This window comes from Pogoniulus pusillus, chromosome 30 (genome assembly GCF_015220805.1).
Source record: "Pogoniulus pusillus isolate bPogPus1 chromosome 30, bPogPus1.pri, whole genome shotgun sequence".
NCBI lineage: Eukaryota > Metazoa > Chordata > Aves > Piciformes > Lybiidae > Pogoniulus > Pogoniulus pusillus.
This window is the reverse complement of record NC_087293.1, coordinates 6,979,104-6,994,767: the sequence shown is the minus strand read 5'-3', so window position 1 is coordinate 6,994,767 and position 15,664 is coordinate 6,979,104. Positions and strand designations below refer to the sequence as shown.

At 42.1% G+C, this 15,664-nt stretch overlaps 1 long non-coding RNA gene across 2 annotated transcripts in view; it reads left to right on the top strand.

Moving 5' to 3' along the window:
• The window catches only part of LOC135189043 (uncharacterized), a 48,859-nt gene extending 34,256 nt beyond the window's left edge, over window positions 1–14,603 (top strand). The window contains exons 3-5 of one of the 2 annotated variants that reach the window (XR_010307912.1): window positions 5,401–5,535; window positions 6,709–6,861; window positions 13,295–14,603. This is a non-coding gene — a long non-coding RNA (uncharacterized LOC135189043). The remainder of the gene's footprint in view (window positions 1–5,400; window positions 5,536–6,708; window positions 6,862–13,294) is intronic. The other variant, XR_010307911.1, reaches the window with a different exon arrangement.
• The last annotated feature ends 1,061 nt before the right edge of the window (window positions 14,604–15,664 follow it).

Here is a 15,664-nt window from a genome sequence, read left to right as displayed (position 1 = left end):
ACAGAATAAACATGCTATTATCTAGAGGGTAATATCCTCAAAAAGACATTTTCAAGAATTATTAGAGAGGCTGCTTATTGACTGTAATTAAAGCTGTGACAGTTTCTGCCTCAGAACAATTACAGTCTAAATAGACAGACAAAAGGGAATGTGGTTGAAGAAGAGGAATAAAGCAGTCTGTTTCAAAGCTCATAGCAAATAAGTGGCAACAGGGATCCTTGTTTCCCCATCCTCATCAACTGCTTCTAAACGTGCTTTCTGCTGCTAGCTACTTTGGTCAGGTTCTGTCACACTAATGATACTTAATGATATCCTATGACAGATTTACTTGGCTGTTGAGAGAAAGTACTGCAACAAAAATCTTTTAAAAGATAGTAATTTAACTTTGGCTTTTGGCTGCCTTTGTTCTCTACTTACTAAATATTGTTCATTAAACTGAGTGAAGATTGCTTAACACCTTTTATCTGAGAATACCAAGGGATGTGATAAATATCAGTTAAACTGCAAATCACACTTGATAAATAGCTGATAATTATGCCCAGTTTATAGCTGGGAAAATAACTACTTTGGTGTATTCAGCTCAACTTTGGTGGCTTTCTTTTTAAACACAAATAAGAAGCAGCATGAAATTCAGCATTTGGTTGTTTTGTTCTTGGCCTAACTCTCCCATTTTCCCTTAGCTGCACGATGAATTTTCTGCAGTAGGTCTCAAATTTTCCCACCATGAATCAGGATGAAAATATGAATCCTTACACGACTTCAGAGTGGTAACCTAAGTACTTTCATCAGACCAAGACCCTACCCAACCTGGCCTTGAACATTCCCAGCGAGGGGGCACACACAACTTCTCACAGTCTCTTACTACCCTCATTGTAAAGAATTTCTTCCTAATATCCAGTCTAAATCTCCCCTCTTCCAGCTGAAATCCATTCTTCTTCATCCAGTCACTACAAGATCTTGTACAAACCTCTCCCCAGCTTTCTTCAGGTCCCTTTCAGGTACTGGAAGACAGCTATAAGGTGTCTCTGGAGCCTTCTCTTCTTCAGGCTGAATAGCCCAAATTCTTGCAACCCATCACCACAGGGGAGGTGCTTCAGCCCTCTGATCATCTTCATGGCCTCCAGAAGTTCAGCTTCCTTGTGTTGAGGGCCCCAGAACTGGAGACCATGTTCCAGGTGGGATCTCATCATAGCACAATAGAGGTGGAGAATCACCTCACTCATATGCTGGTCACCTATTTCTTGATGCAGCCCAGGACACGGTATTTGACCCTTTGAAACAGAATATACTGTATGTGAGCATGATTGATAACAAGTCCACACGTGAACGCCACAACTCAGTACAGAGCAGACTGCTTTTACCAATCCAGGCAATGACCCTGGACAGACTTATATGTGTAATGTAAATAACTGTGCCAGCTAGGAGAGGCTGCTGCTCATCTAGAAGCCAGGACGCTGTGTACTGCTACACAAGAAGAAAAGCTTCCACAGCTTACAGCCTTTCGGCATGCGAGACAGCTCTGACAGAGCCTCTGTGACAAACAAGCACAAAAACATTCTTAACTGGCTCTTCCTGCTTCACTGTTCTATGTGGGCTGCAAGAGTCTCTCAGAAGTATAGCCAGAGCCTACAGGAGGTTAGGGAGCTGCCAGAGTGTTTGCTGAGCTGGCAGCTTTAATTTTGCACCTGAACTGTAGCCGATTGGAACCATTTCTGTTTCCCAAGCTAAACTCTGCGAGTCCGAACTGGAGTTCTTTCAGAGCATAACTCGAGGCTCTCGCAAGTCAACGTTTTTCTGACAAGCCTGAGAACTATCAACTGGGGATTTTTTTTTTGTCACAACCCAAAATGTAAACCAGTAGAAATAGGATGGTTTCCCCTTTACCATTTTCCTGAGTTTCAGGTGAGAATGAAATAGGAAGTTCTTCACAGAGAGAGTGATTTCCCATTGGAATGGGCTGCCCGGGGAGGTGGTGGAGGCACCGTCCCTGGAGGTCTTCAAGAAAAGACTGGATGAGGCACTTAGTGCCATGGTTTAGTTGACTGGATAGGGCTGGGTGCTAGGTTGGACTGGATGATCTTGGAGGTCTCTTCCAACCTGGTTGATTCTATGATTGGTAGGACATGCTTCCAATCTGCAGCTGGAGGAGCTCTGCAATCAGCTTTCCACTTCTGGAATACACAATCCTTTGTTTCTACCATCTCTTTGTAGCCAACTGCCCAGAATTACCAGAACTGGAAGAAACTCATGTCTAAGCACACCCAAATTCTGGTGCTCTTGGAAGGCCTTGTACAAAATAAACTATTGAACTCTTCAGTGTACCACACTCAGTCTCCATTCCAAAACATTTATTGGCTTGCTGCAGGTCCTCAGTGAATCCATTGCTGAGCTCCCAAAGCTGTTACATACTAGATTCTGTAGGACATATAAAGAAAGGAAAAAGTGAAGTTCCTACCTGGGAAACCTCTAACTTCTGCAATGTTTTATGTTTGTTACAATTCAAAGCCAGGTTTGAAAGCCTCTCTATTAAAAGAGAGTGAGCAGCTAAATCTCCTAGTCTGGTGTGAAAAACAGATTCACTACCCTTGCTACACACCCCAGCAGATCATGCTTTCCATGTTTCTGTAAGCTAGCCATTTATTTCAGTAACAGATTAGATTAACAAGGGTATAATTCTTTAAGCTATATGAATTGCATCATGTGTAATACACATTTATTGTCTTGAGCTGTCAGGAGATGCTAATTTGTGATATTTTCTAGAAGCCAATATATTGCTATTTCCATCCCATTGTGATCTGAAGGACTAGACAGTGCTCAAAGCACAGCCTTGAGCAAGAATTGCACAAACTGCATCCCCCTCCCTCAGAAGGCCCCATGATTCAAGCACATCCCTCTGAGTCACAATTCCCTCCCTGATTTTCTGCTGCCATTAGGACATAGCAATTTTCCTGCTGGTCTGTGCTAGTGACAGATTACAACACCTAACACACAAATGCTGGCTGACCTGTAGTGGCCATTGAGAAAGAGGTGAACATGACTGTGAAGGGGAAAAAAAAAGGCAAGGCTTTGTTTTTTCCTTTTAACCTCTCCCAGGTGATTTACTCTTACACAATGTAAGCAGACCTGAAGTTCATGATTCTAAAGTAAGATCCTGTATGAAGATATATTGGCCCTTCATCCTTAGAGAGTCTGGGTTTGGGGGAGATTTATGCTCATAAGGAAACATACTTTTCACTCCAGTATCATCTTCCATATGTGAATCCCCAGCTGGAATCAGTATTTCTCGGATGATTCCCATTGATTGACAGGAGTTTGAAAAATAGAAGGAAACACGAAGTGATCTTTTGCTGCTTAGCAAACTAATGGGAATTTTCTGCATCTGTGGCATTTAGTAGCTGTGAGCCTACTGTCATGAACACATGCATTATGTGAGACCTACACTTGGATCAGCAATAGCATATGTAAAATCCCATCTGATGATTTATTTTTAAAGAAATTGAGATAGTTCTGTACCAAAAATCATTTCTGAAGATTACTGTGAAGTTGCATGCACTTTGAGAAGAGATAAACCTCAATTTCTGGGCAATTTCAAGTCATAGTAAGTCTTCAGTTCAGTGCAATCCTGGTTTTGCATTGCTGTCTTCATAGTGATTAATCAAACCAAGATGAGGTTAAACTGCTTCCCATTTAACTTCCTTGTTCCTGTAATAATAATAGCTTCTAGAAAATTGCTCAAAGCTTAAGTTCCAATTAGAAAAATACTAAATGTCCAAAGCAATAACTTCAGCAATTCTTACTCCCCTTCCCCCACATTCTTCCTCCTCCTGGAGCAGCAGTCTTCTAGCTGCCTGATATTGTGTAAAAAGGCCAGGGTCATGTAGATGTCACTTCTTTGCCGTGTTACTTAGCTTTTTTGCACGCTCCTTGAGGTTGCTAGGGTTTGGCATTTGGATTTTACCAATGTGCTAATTACAGAGGAATTTGAGTATCTCCAGCAGTCAGCTTTCTGGCGGATCTCATTGTTGTAGCTACGATACGTAATCATTGTAAGATTTACCTAAATCCATAGAAAGTCCATCTCCTTCTCAGCCTGTGTGCCTGCTGGAATAACCTGGGGAAAAAAATATTAATGGGCAGTGTAATATTTCAAGACATTGCAAATCATAAGTTTTTATTTGATCACTCCAAAAAACACATCTCCATAATTATATGGTAAAGGTGCTTTGTCTTTACCAGCCATTTATTACTTTCTGTGGAAGGGAAAGTGTAAAATGGATTCTAAAGAGTCCATGAGGGTTTTTTGGTAGAAGTAATATATTTCCTTAAAATAGGCTTCAGGTCTATACAGCTTGATTATCCCCATCAGTAGAGTTAAATACAAATCAGATGTGCAAATCTGAAATGGCTTTCTTTACGTTTTTATTGCATATACGAGAGGTTGGAGCTTTTGCAATAAGGAAACATACAAACCAGGCTCCAATCTTTGCCAAAGCCTTCTTAAATTCAAAATAATCTCTTCTTCACCACATCTAAATACCAGATGCAGTAGCTTCAGGATCAGACTCTTGTCAGCAGGAAACTTTGCTGTCCCATAGCCACTATTAGCAGTAGATGTTCATGAACGTACTTGTTAAAAGATTAAATTTCCTTGGCAAGAGAGGTAGCCCAGAGGTTCAAAACATGTCTCAGAACATCTGCATGCCGGTGTCCTTCAAGTTTTAGCATGCTATCTGCAGAATGATGCCACAGATTAAAGACTTTTATTTTACCATCAAAGTTCTATAACTAGATTCCCTTGGAATAGGAAACATGATCTGTTCTGCTGATTGCTCTGGGGGATTTCTTCTTTTCAGGAGGCTGAAAATTTATGGCCTTTGACATTGACTTTAAATTGACACTTGATATCCAGTAAATCAAACTAAAAATACAGTTTTGATCTGTGAGAATCAAGATTGTTTTAATGTTTACTATACTCATGCAAATCAGATTTCCTGTCTGCAGAGTGACAATTTCAGAGCTATTACTAATGCGTGTGCTGACATCCCGCACGCTGAAACAAGGTTTTGGCTAACGTGAGAGTGTTTATTTAATGCCTGTCAGTTCATACATACAGCAATTTTTCTATGCATTATTAGTTTAATTTGCCTTCTGTTTTGCTATTTGAAAGTATAAGATTTATATTTTTTGATGACAAAGGTTTTCCCTGTAGTGAGAAAAATACAATGTTGGTATATCAGATATGTCTTTCATTAGTGAATGATTTCACCTCTTACTTTTCAAGGTAGCCAGAAGCTATATTATAAGGCTTATATTTTATATATATATATATTTACATATATATATATAAACAAGAGAAAGGTTAGTCATAAGGTTAAGTATCTAAATTGTGACTTTTAAAAGAGGCAGAAACTTCCACAAGCAAGCTGTGGAGATCTAGGCCAACCGTTGTACCTCTTCTATGTAATCTTCATATGCCATTCATCCATGATCTCAACCTTCAGTTCTACATCTGCAGCCCAGTTGTCCAGCTTGCAGGTGAGTGGAATCATGGATATCAAGCTGCTTAAACCAACTGTGAACAGATTCTGCCCTGGAAGGGCTTAAGAGATCAGACTGTGTGTGATATGCAGATGTGTTGATTCTGTTGTTAACTCAGATCCCCCTTCATGTGAGGCTGGGCTCAAGCTAATACACCTCCTTAGGTACTAAGACACTTTAAGTGTGCTTGTGCTGTGTATCTGCAACCAAGAGCTTGCTGTAGATAAGCTGAGCTGGCTTTGTGAATTTACATGGCAGTATGCCTAAGACTGTAAACTTTCCTGGAAACAACCATACCAGGGGGCTGTGTATGACACAGGCTGGTCTTTTGAATACTTACTGGGGTCTGGATGCAGTACTGTACTGATATTTCTATTACATGGAATATCATAACCACTCTTTACTCTGAATATTGAGAGCAAATTTAAATTAGATTGCTGATTCCTCTGGAGCAAAACTTAGTGTGTATTCTGGCAGTGCATAATAATATAGTAGTGCAACAGGTCCTGAATATAAAATGGGCTACTGCAATATTATAATAGAGTTATTATTTTAGAAAGGCTTTTTTCATATATTTGCACTACAATTAAAATTATGAAAATAATTGTAATAGCAGAATTCCTTCAGGGTAAAGAAGTAAAACAGAATTTGCCTTGTTAATAAGGAGTGAAAAACCCAAACAAACCCCAAACAACAACAACAATAAAACCCAAATATAAGAAAGAAGAAAATGTTGTGTAGTAAAATCTTCAGCAGCTTGTTCTGCTATGAAAAAAGTGTCCTTGGAAATGGATTTGTTTCAAACCAAGCACATAAATATCCCATTTGTGATAGGCAGAGATATGCGAGTTTGCACAGGATGTTTTGACTCATTAATGTTTTCTACCCTGGCACCAAAAGACCATTTACTGATCCAGATCTCAGACTATTTTAGAAAATGTGCAATTAAAAAGGGTGTGTGATGGGGGGGAGGAGGTAGAATTGCTGCACTGGAATTGCTCTGCTTCAGGTTGCTAACCTACATTTGAAAGGTGTAGTAATTTACTGCTGTACCATGGCCATCGGCTCATTAATGAAGCTAGAAGAAAGAACTATAAAGGCTTCAAAAAAGATAACTTGGTAGAGTTCCTTCCCTGTTACCATGAACTAAGAAGGAACAACTCTTTACAGTGAAGAAAGAGCAAATGTGCAGCCTTGTGAACCCTGTGATGGAGCAATATATAAGATACATCAGCACCACATCATCAATGAAGGCTGCTGAGAATGCACAGGGCTGGTACTACCTGGTTTGGACTATACACACTACGATATTTAGTTACTGCTGTAAGTTGTACCCCAGTACACAGACCATAGTCTCACTTAAATAGCATTGTCCTTTCCTGAGATTTTCCTAGGCTGTTATAAAGAAAAGCAAGAAAGGTCTACTATGATGAAGTAATTTTGCCTTGGATATGACATGCATCCTCTCATGCAGAGGTCTCTGTGATCAGATAGAATCTCTTTCTAGTACATGATCTGGATCATCAATGAGAGTAGATTGCTGCACCTTTGAAGTCAGTGGAGCTAGGACAATTTGCATTAGCTAAAGATTTGGTTCTATACATTAGTAACAGGCACACAAGTGATTGCTGATGTATTTGAACTGCAAAGAGAGCTACCTGCTTAGCTCAAGGTCCTGTAGGGATGGGTGTTATTGTACAAACTATGGAGGAAAGAATCCCATTTTATATACAAGTAGTGAAAAAAAATATTAAATAGTATTGAATATTAACATCAAGAAACCTTTAGCTGAAGAGAAATGCCATGAAAAAGTTAAAAAACAGGCAGCACATCTCACACTGATAGACATAGAGAAGTGGAAATTGGTGTGCCACTCTGTTTCTAAAGATGGTAAATTAAGTGACACTTAAGAAAACTGAGAAGTAAATATTTAGAAACTCCTAGTAACTGAATGGTTCTTTTGATGTAGCCCCACCTAAGAACAGTTCCTATCACACCGTATTTCATTCATCAAGCACAAGTTCTGTTGACAAAATTCTATACAGAGCAATCTAATGCCAGAAAGACATAGAAAATGATGTAAGAGCTTTTCCCTTGATTTATTTTTAACTTAAGCCAAAAACACAGGCTTGATTCTGTGTTGCTATCAAGTGGGTGTGTATTACCTTCAGGCAGGTCGAGTGACATTTGTAAAGGGTGCAAGTACAAACTGGGTGTCTCAATCCAGCAAAGCCATGGATGCAACAGTTAGGCAGGTGGTGGCACGCATGATGCTCTACCTGATGAGCAAAAGGGGAGGGTGCCTTTTGATGCAAACCAAACAGGTATATCCAAAGATGCTTTTCTCCTTTACCTCTGAAGAGGAATTGTGTGCCTGTACAGTTGCTTGATATTCTAGGCTAATTTGGAAGCTACTTGGTCTCACTCCAAACTCAGAAATGGTAATTTCTTGATTGTGGAGCTCTTTCAAAGCCACAGATGCTCCATCCTAACACTGTGGAGTACCAAACATTCCTTGAGAGGGGAAGCACAACCATAAAGCCTAAGAACGTGTAGGTGTACCTGTGACACTTCTGAAACTGCCTTCTATCCTTCTTCCCTTTCCAATAGGATCTCTACATTTTTCCATTCTCCAAAAGGGTTTCTTATTTAGCAGGTCTGAGGCACATAACTAACCCCATTTAGTAACTATATATGCTTTTAAATTCACAGACTGAGGACAAGGGATTTATGTGACATTCCACAGCAGACTAATAGCAGAGATCATTACTCCAAATTGTGCTAGCCACTGACCTCAGTACACTTACACTAAACACTTAGACCCTTGCACTAAATGGCTATAAGTATTCTAGTGTAGCATGTAGAGCTCTCTGACAGTCGTTGTCCTATGATGCACAGAGTTTTGCAGATGAAATTCATAGTTTTGAACCTGACACAGCAACTATATTCTTGACTAAAGTAGCCAGCATTTACCTCCATCCATTTATGTTGTTGCAAGGATTAGAAAAAGAGGAAAATTAAAATAACCCTCAAAAATAATACTGATGTGCAATGCTGAAATGTAATTGTTTGCACTATAAAACCCATAGCATGGGGCAGTGCAATTAATCAGGGTGGTAATGGGATAGCTATGGTAATAACTCAGGCCAAATGGCACTAATGGACAGATTCTGATGTGTAGCAGCTACTTCTGATTTTCTGTCACAGATTTTCAGTACCTTTTAGAACCATAGAATCAGTCAAGGTTGGAAGGGACTACAAGGATCATCTAGTTCAAATCCCACTGTCATGGGCAGGGACACCCTACCCTAGATCAAGCTGCACAGAGCCTTATCCAGCCTGGCCTTAAACACCTTCAGGAATGGGGCCTCAACCACCTCCCTGGGCAGCACATTCCTGGCTCTCACCACTTACATGGTAAAGAACTTCCTCCATATGTCCAGTCTGAACCTACCCACCTCCAGCTTTGCTTCATTCCCCCCAGTCCTGTCACTTCCTGATATCCTGAAAAGTCCTTCCCCACCTTTTTCGTAGGCCCCCTTCAGATAGTGGAAGGCCACAAGAAGGTCACCTGGGAGCCTCCTCTTCTGCAGACTGAACAGCCCCAACTCTTTCAGTCTGTTCTCATAGCAGAGCTGCTGCAGCCCTCTGAGCATCCTCGTGGCCCTTCTCTGGACACTCTCCAGCACATCCACATCCCTCTTGTAATGGGGGCTCCAGAACTGGATGCAATACTCCAGGTGGGGTCTCACCAGAGCAGAGTAGAGGGGCAGAATCATCTCCCTCGATCTGCTGCCCACACTTCTCCTGATGCAGCCCAGGCTCTGGTTGGCCCTCCGGGCTGCAAGTACACACTGCTGGCTCACATTGAGCTTCTCATCCACCAGCACCCTCAAGTCCCTCTCCTCAGGGCTGCTCTCCAGCCAGTCACTGCCCAGCCTGCATGTGTGCTTGGGATTGCAATTTAGCTTCTCATACTTTCATGTGGCTGTAATTTAAGGACTGTTCATCACTACAATCAGGTACATTTTTTTCTCGCCTTTGCAGGAAAATAAACTACAGTCAGCAAGGTGCTAATTTTTACATCGTGTGCATTCCAGTGGGCTTTATTTTCTAAAATACAGCTTTCCACACATTGTTTTCTTTAAACCCTCTCTTGTGGATGAGCAATTTCAGGGGTTATCACCTTTCATTTTCTTGCTATCTTCTAAGTGGTATTTTCTTTGCTGTGGGCAGCACAACAACTATGCGCCGCTCTACTTGTCGTGTCCCATTTGCTGCCACCCAAATCAAAAGTAAGTGGTTTGGCACATCTCTGTGAGCTTAACAAAAACAACCTTCCAAGGACATAACTAGACACGGTGCCATTCCCAGGAACCAGGCTGCCTTTCAAAGCCCATTTGCTTTATTTTATGTGCTGCTGCTTCCTGTTCTTTTCACATTCTCCTCTCTTTTGTCTTTTAAGCCTGAACTGTAGAGACTCTCAGGGACAGATTATAACTTTCCTCCCAGGTGAGATCAAAGAAGGTCTGTTAGAGGCCTGCTTGTCTCTTTTTCACTTAAAATATATATATATAAAATAAAAAACTCAAGCTTTCCAATATCTGTTAGAGCCAGCACAGGCATACATACAGTGTACCATGTTAGAGGATGTAAGGTAACTTTCTGAAGCTGTCTTCAACACCTTCCCTTGCCCTTAATAGTTTATTTTAAAGGCTCTAAATACAGAATCTGAGTTTGTGGATCATGGCAGAAGAATCAATGGGGTAGACTCTTGAATTCCCTCTTTCTAGTTGCTGTGTTCCTGTTGAGACCCCAGAGTATGTGAACAGAGATCTGATAGAGTGTAAAATGGGCAATGCAATGTTAACTTCTGAGAAGTGTTCGCTGATTTTGGAAAACCCACCATGGAATTCAGAGAAATAGTTCAATAGTTCACACATGCAAGTGGCACCTGGGAAAAACAGGTATGAACTGGCAGTTATAAAACTGCTTTCCTGGAAATGTTGTCCCATTTTCCCCTTTCCACCACTTTTATTTCAAAACTTTAAATTTTTCAGTGTCAAGGTCAGCACTTTTAGCTAGGAGTAGCATCTGCTCATTATCAGAACCTTCATAGACAATTGAGCTGTTTGTCCTATTCATCATTTTTCACTTTTCCCACTGCCAATTTCCTTTCTTTTCTTTTTCTTCTTTTTCCCCTGGATTTCTATGACTTATTTTGATTTCATATGGAATTCTTTCCTCCTTAGCACACCTCTGGCCCACCATCGCACAGCTGTCACACATCTATCTGGCAGGATCAGTGGTTTCTAGTCCCAAATGGAGTAGTTGGAAGCATACAGGTGATTCTGCTGAAACAGACTCATACACATAGTTTATCATGCACATAGTTTATCATAACTGTGTCAGGAGCTAAAAGGAGGGGAGAATATGGTAACTGGACATGGAGTTCACTACAGAGTTTCTAGTGGAAGGTGTCCTTGCCCATGGCAGGGAGGTTGGAAGATGGGAGATGATCCTTCCAACCCTGAAATTTCTATGATTCTAGATTGGTTTTGTACAGGTAGAAGGAATGGGAGCTGGTAAACCTCTGACCTTGTTGTCAGCATAAGAACTTAGCAGGAGAGAAGGCATGGAAACTTAAGATTTAGGGAGCCTTCAGGAGAGGTTGAGGAGGGGAATAAAAAATGAAGTCAGAGATGTCATTTTGCTGCACAAAGTCTTGAACAAGTATTTGATTTTAGTGCAGAAGAAAATGCAACTGAATGAAAAGACAGAGTCAGAACAGCAGGAGCTTAAGAAAGCAACAAAGTCTCAAGGTGGCTTCAGCTGAGGAGAGCAGAGGAGGTGGCTGCAGTGCTGTATTTATTCCTTCCCTGTCATTAGAGGTTGTGTGTGTGCGCGTAACGTCATTTCTCTTATAGCTTTTTCAAGCCACCATCCTTGGCTAGTACCATTTCTATTACTTTCACATTAGATCAATAACAAAGAGAAGTTCCTGCTGGACTTCATAAAATCTCAGGAATGTCTCCTATGGAAGGGTCAAAACTCTGCTGGGAAAAGACAGGATAGGAGTTTGGTTCAGATTTTTTTTGTTCCGTTGTTACTCTGTGGGAGCAGAGCAGAATAAAAAGTGTTAGTTTTGTGAGTGACAGTCTGGAGGTGAAAAGAGTTCTTCCTCCTCTGTATGTTGTTTCATCTGAGAAATTTGTGAGTTTTCCTTGGCATTTTGCTTTGGTGGTCCACTTCCAGAAGGGCAAAGCACAGACAGGGCCACAAGTTGAGGTGCTGGAACGTGTACACAGAAGGGCAACAAAGCTGGTGAGGGGCCTGGAACACAGTATCACAGTATCATCAGGGTGGGAAGAGACCTCACAGATCATCAAGTCCAACCCTTTACCACAGAGCTCAAGGCCAGACCATGGCACCAAGTGCCACATCCAATCCTGCCTTGAACAGCTCCAGGGATGGCAACTCCACCACCTCCCCGGGCAGCCCATTCCAGTGTCCAATGACTCTCTCAGTGAAGAACTTTCTCCTCACCTCCAGCCTAAATCTCCCCTGGCGCAGCCTGAGGCTGTGTCCTCTCGTTCTGGTGCTGGCCACCTGAGAGAAGAGAGCAACCTCCTCCTGGCCACAACCACCCTTCAGGTAGTTGTAGACAGCAATAAGGTCACCCCTGAGCCTCCTCTTCTCCAGGCTAACCAATCCCAGCTCCCTCAGCCTCTCCTCGTAGGGCCTGTGCTCAAGGCCTCTCCCCAGCCTCGTCGCCCTTCTCTGGACACACTCAAGCATTTCAATGTCCCTCCTAAACTGGGGGGCCCAGAACTGAACACAGCACTCAAGGTGTGGTCTAACCAGTGCAGAGTACAGGGGCAGAATGACCTCCCTGCTCCTGCTGACCACACCATTCCTGATGCAGGCCAGGATGCCACTGGCTCTCTTGGCCACCTGGGCACACTGCTGGCTCATGTTCAGGCGGGTATCAATCAGCACAAACCCTATGAGGAGAGGCTGAGGGAGCTGGGGGTGTGCAGCCTGGAGAAGAGGAGGCTCAGGGCAGAGCTCATTGCTGTCTACAACTACCTGAAGGGAGGTTGTAGCCAGGTGGGGTTGGTCTCTTCTGCCAGGCAACCAGCAAGAGAACAAGGGGACAAAGTCTCAAGTTGTGCCAGGGGAGGTCTAGGCTGGATGTTAGGAGGAAGTTGTTGTCAGAGAGAGTGATTGGCATTGGAATGGGCTGCCCAGGGAGGTGGTGGAGGCACCATCCCTGGAGGTGTTCAAGGAAAGCCTGGATGAGGCACTTGGTGCCATGGTCTAGTTGACTGGACAGGGCTGGGTGCTAGTTTGGAGTGGGTGATCTTAGAGGTCTCTTCCAACCTGGTTGATTCTATGATTCTAAGTTACAGAAATTCTAAGGAAATTCTTATAATTCTGGAGCAAATTGTTATAGCAGCCAAGAAGTACCACTGAGGTGGTGGGAATTGTTGGGTGTATTACCTAAGAGGGTTCTCTAGAAGGTTTTTGTTGTGACTGGGACTCTATCTAGAGTAAGAGACTTCACCACTGCCGTGCAGTCAGCGCAGCAGTGCCATAGACCGGATACTGGTATTTTTCCACTGCGCTTCCAAAGTGTTTATGGCAAAGCTGCAAATTATAGCTTCAAGGCTAGCAAATGTACATGATGCTTTGAAGGGAAATGCACTATGTAAATTCCTTGCTCCAATTCAAACTCCCTCCTTTCCCCCTTCAGGTGTGGACTCCTGCAATACTTCATTTGAGACTTCTTTAGCACACTGTACCTCAAACTGCATCAGGCAGTTACTTCAAAGTTTTCTTTTGTTCACTGAACTAGATTTGTTTGCTTGTTTGTTCTGCAGCCAAATGCAAAACCTTCTCCAGATGAGGAGAGTTTAACTGAGGATCATTCTTCTCAACCTTCCTCTGAGACTCTGAAATTGTGCACTCCTCCACGTGGGGGTTGTTATATACCAGCCTTGCTTGACCTCTGCCAAAATTCATTATTGAGTTACTTAATTGCTGCACGCTGTCAGTCTCAAAAGGCAAAGGATTATGCTGTGTAGTGCATGAGTTTTCTTGGTTGCAGCATCTACCTTGATATGCCCCAAAGCTTCCTTGCAGAATACCTGTGGTAGCTACCTTTCTGGGTTACCTGCTACTGAGCTGGGCAGATCACTGTTGTATAGACCCTGGGGGAGAATGCAGCAAAGCCAGTTTTACTTGTCTTCTGGATGAAGCTGGTGGAATATAGCTGAATTTTGCTCTGGTTTGGAATGTCTCTGAATTCTTACCTGTACAAGCACAGCAGGACTGACACTGTGTGTACTTGGGAACTGAATCTGGATTCAACATTTTACACATAACTCTAGATCTTTTCCCTTGGTATCAGTTTGTGGGACCACTGTTGCCATCTTGTGCAGTTCTCCTTGCATTGGATCTTCGTGTGGCTGGTTGTTAGTGAGATGATGGTTTGTGGAGATGTCCCTGGGCAGCCCAGAATTTCTGAGTGGGTGGCTTCAGAATAGCCAGAAGAAACCTGTGTGTCCTGCTGGCACATTTCCATTTATGTGAACATAACCATTCAAGCACACAAGGACTTTTCAGCACAGTTTCCCTGAGTCAGGCATATTGCAGTGGAATAAGCCTTGCTCTCACATCATCTTCTCTAGCCAAGAGCAAGCATGGGAATAGCGCAGTCACTGTTACTATTTCCCTTTGGTCTCTCAAACCATGCGACCAGATACTTGGCTGCAGGTGGACTGACTGGAAAGTATTGTTTGGCACAAGCCCAGGCTGAAATGGCAGTTCTTGCTGTCCTGCAAAGCTTACTAGAATGAAAATTTAGATGTATGCAAAGCATTGGATGCTGTAGTCACAATGAAAGAAATCTGTGTGAGAATGCAAGTAAAGGAAAGGCACTTATCAAAAGAAGCTCAATATGAAAGGAACTGTAATTTCAGTTGCCATTGATACTCATTACTAAACTAGTGATAAATTCATCTGTTCAGCAAATAAATGTCAATGTACTTTTGTAATTTAAATGAGAAGTTGTAATATGGAAAATGTGCTTCCCGTTCAGATCCTTGAAGGTTTGCTTTGAAATGGGAGTCTCCTGTGATGTCTATTTCATTTTCTTTTACTGTTAAAGTGTTGTGTCACTGATGACATTTCTGCTGAATGCTGCCCAATTATAACACTGAACATCTGCACAGGGACATTAGATCTTCCCAGGGGGATTCTGGGAAACAAGCACATTGGTAAACAAAGGAAGAAGTGAAATTATTTGTAGGAAATTTAGTCACTTTGTTGGCTGCCAAAGGCTGAGGCTTACTAACAAAAACATTTTTGCCTTTTAGAGATAGATCAAACATTAAGAGACTGCAAGCCTTTATAATGAGGAGAAGGGAAAAGTTGTGGCATGCACTGTACTTTTAAAAATAATTTTCATGGATGAGTGGGTGTTGGGGAGGCAAATTGATTTAAAATATGTGTTTTTAATATCCCTCCTACCACCATATAGGGCAATTTTTAATCTGTTCTTTTTGTGCAGTAAATGAGAATCTACCAAAATGCCCAGGATCACATGAGAGAATACAAAGATGTAAACGTTGTGTACTCGGTCCAAAGTTAAACCATAACATCTTGGTGCCAAGGTTCTGGATATTTAACAATTTAGTTGATGTTTTAATTCCAATTATGGCTTTTGTGGTCAGACACTGAAATGATTATGCTTTAAATTCCCATCCAAGTCGGTGGGAATCTCTTGTGTGTAACTTTTGCAGGCTCAGGGCCATAACCACATGCAGGCTATTTCCAGTACAGCTGTCACCAGAATCCTTTGCAAGGAAGATACTGAGGCAACAAGTGATGCCTCTGTCTGCTGCTGCTGTTTAGCCTTGGGGTACAGGCATTACAAGAATATTATCCAGCCAGTAAATGCTGCAGGGATCTTTGAATACTGGAAAGACTCTTGCTCTCATGGCAGGATTTTATTTGGTGACACTCTGCTTGTTATCCTCAGCCCACCTCTTCTCCTTGCTTGTTTTGTCACTTGAGCATTAGACATCTCTTTCAATATTCCTTCTGCTGTATCACTTTCCTC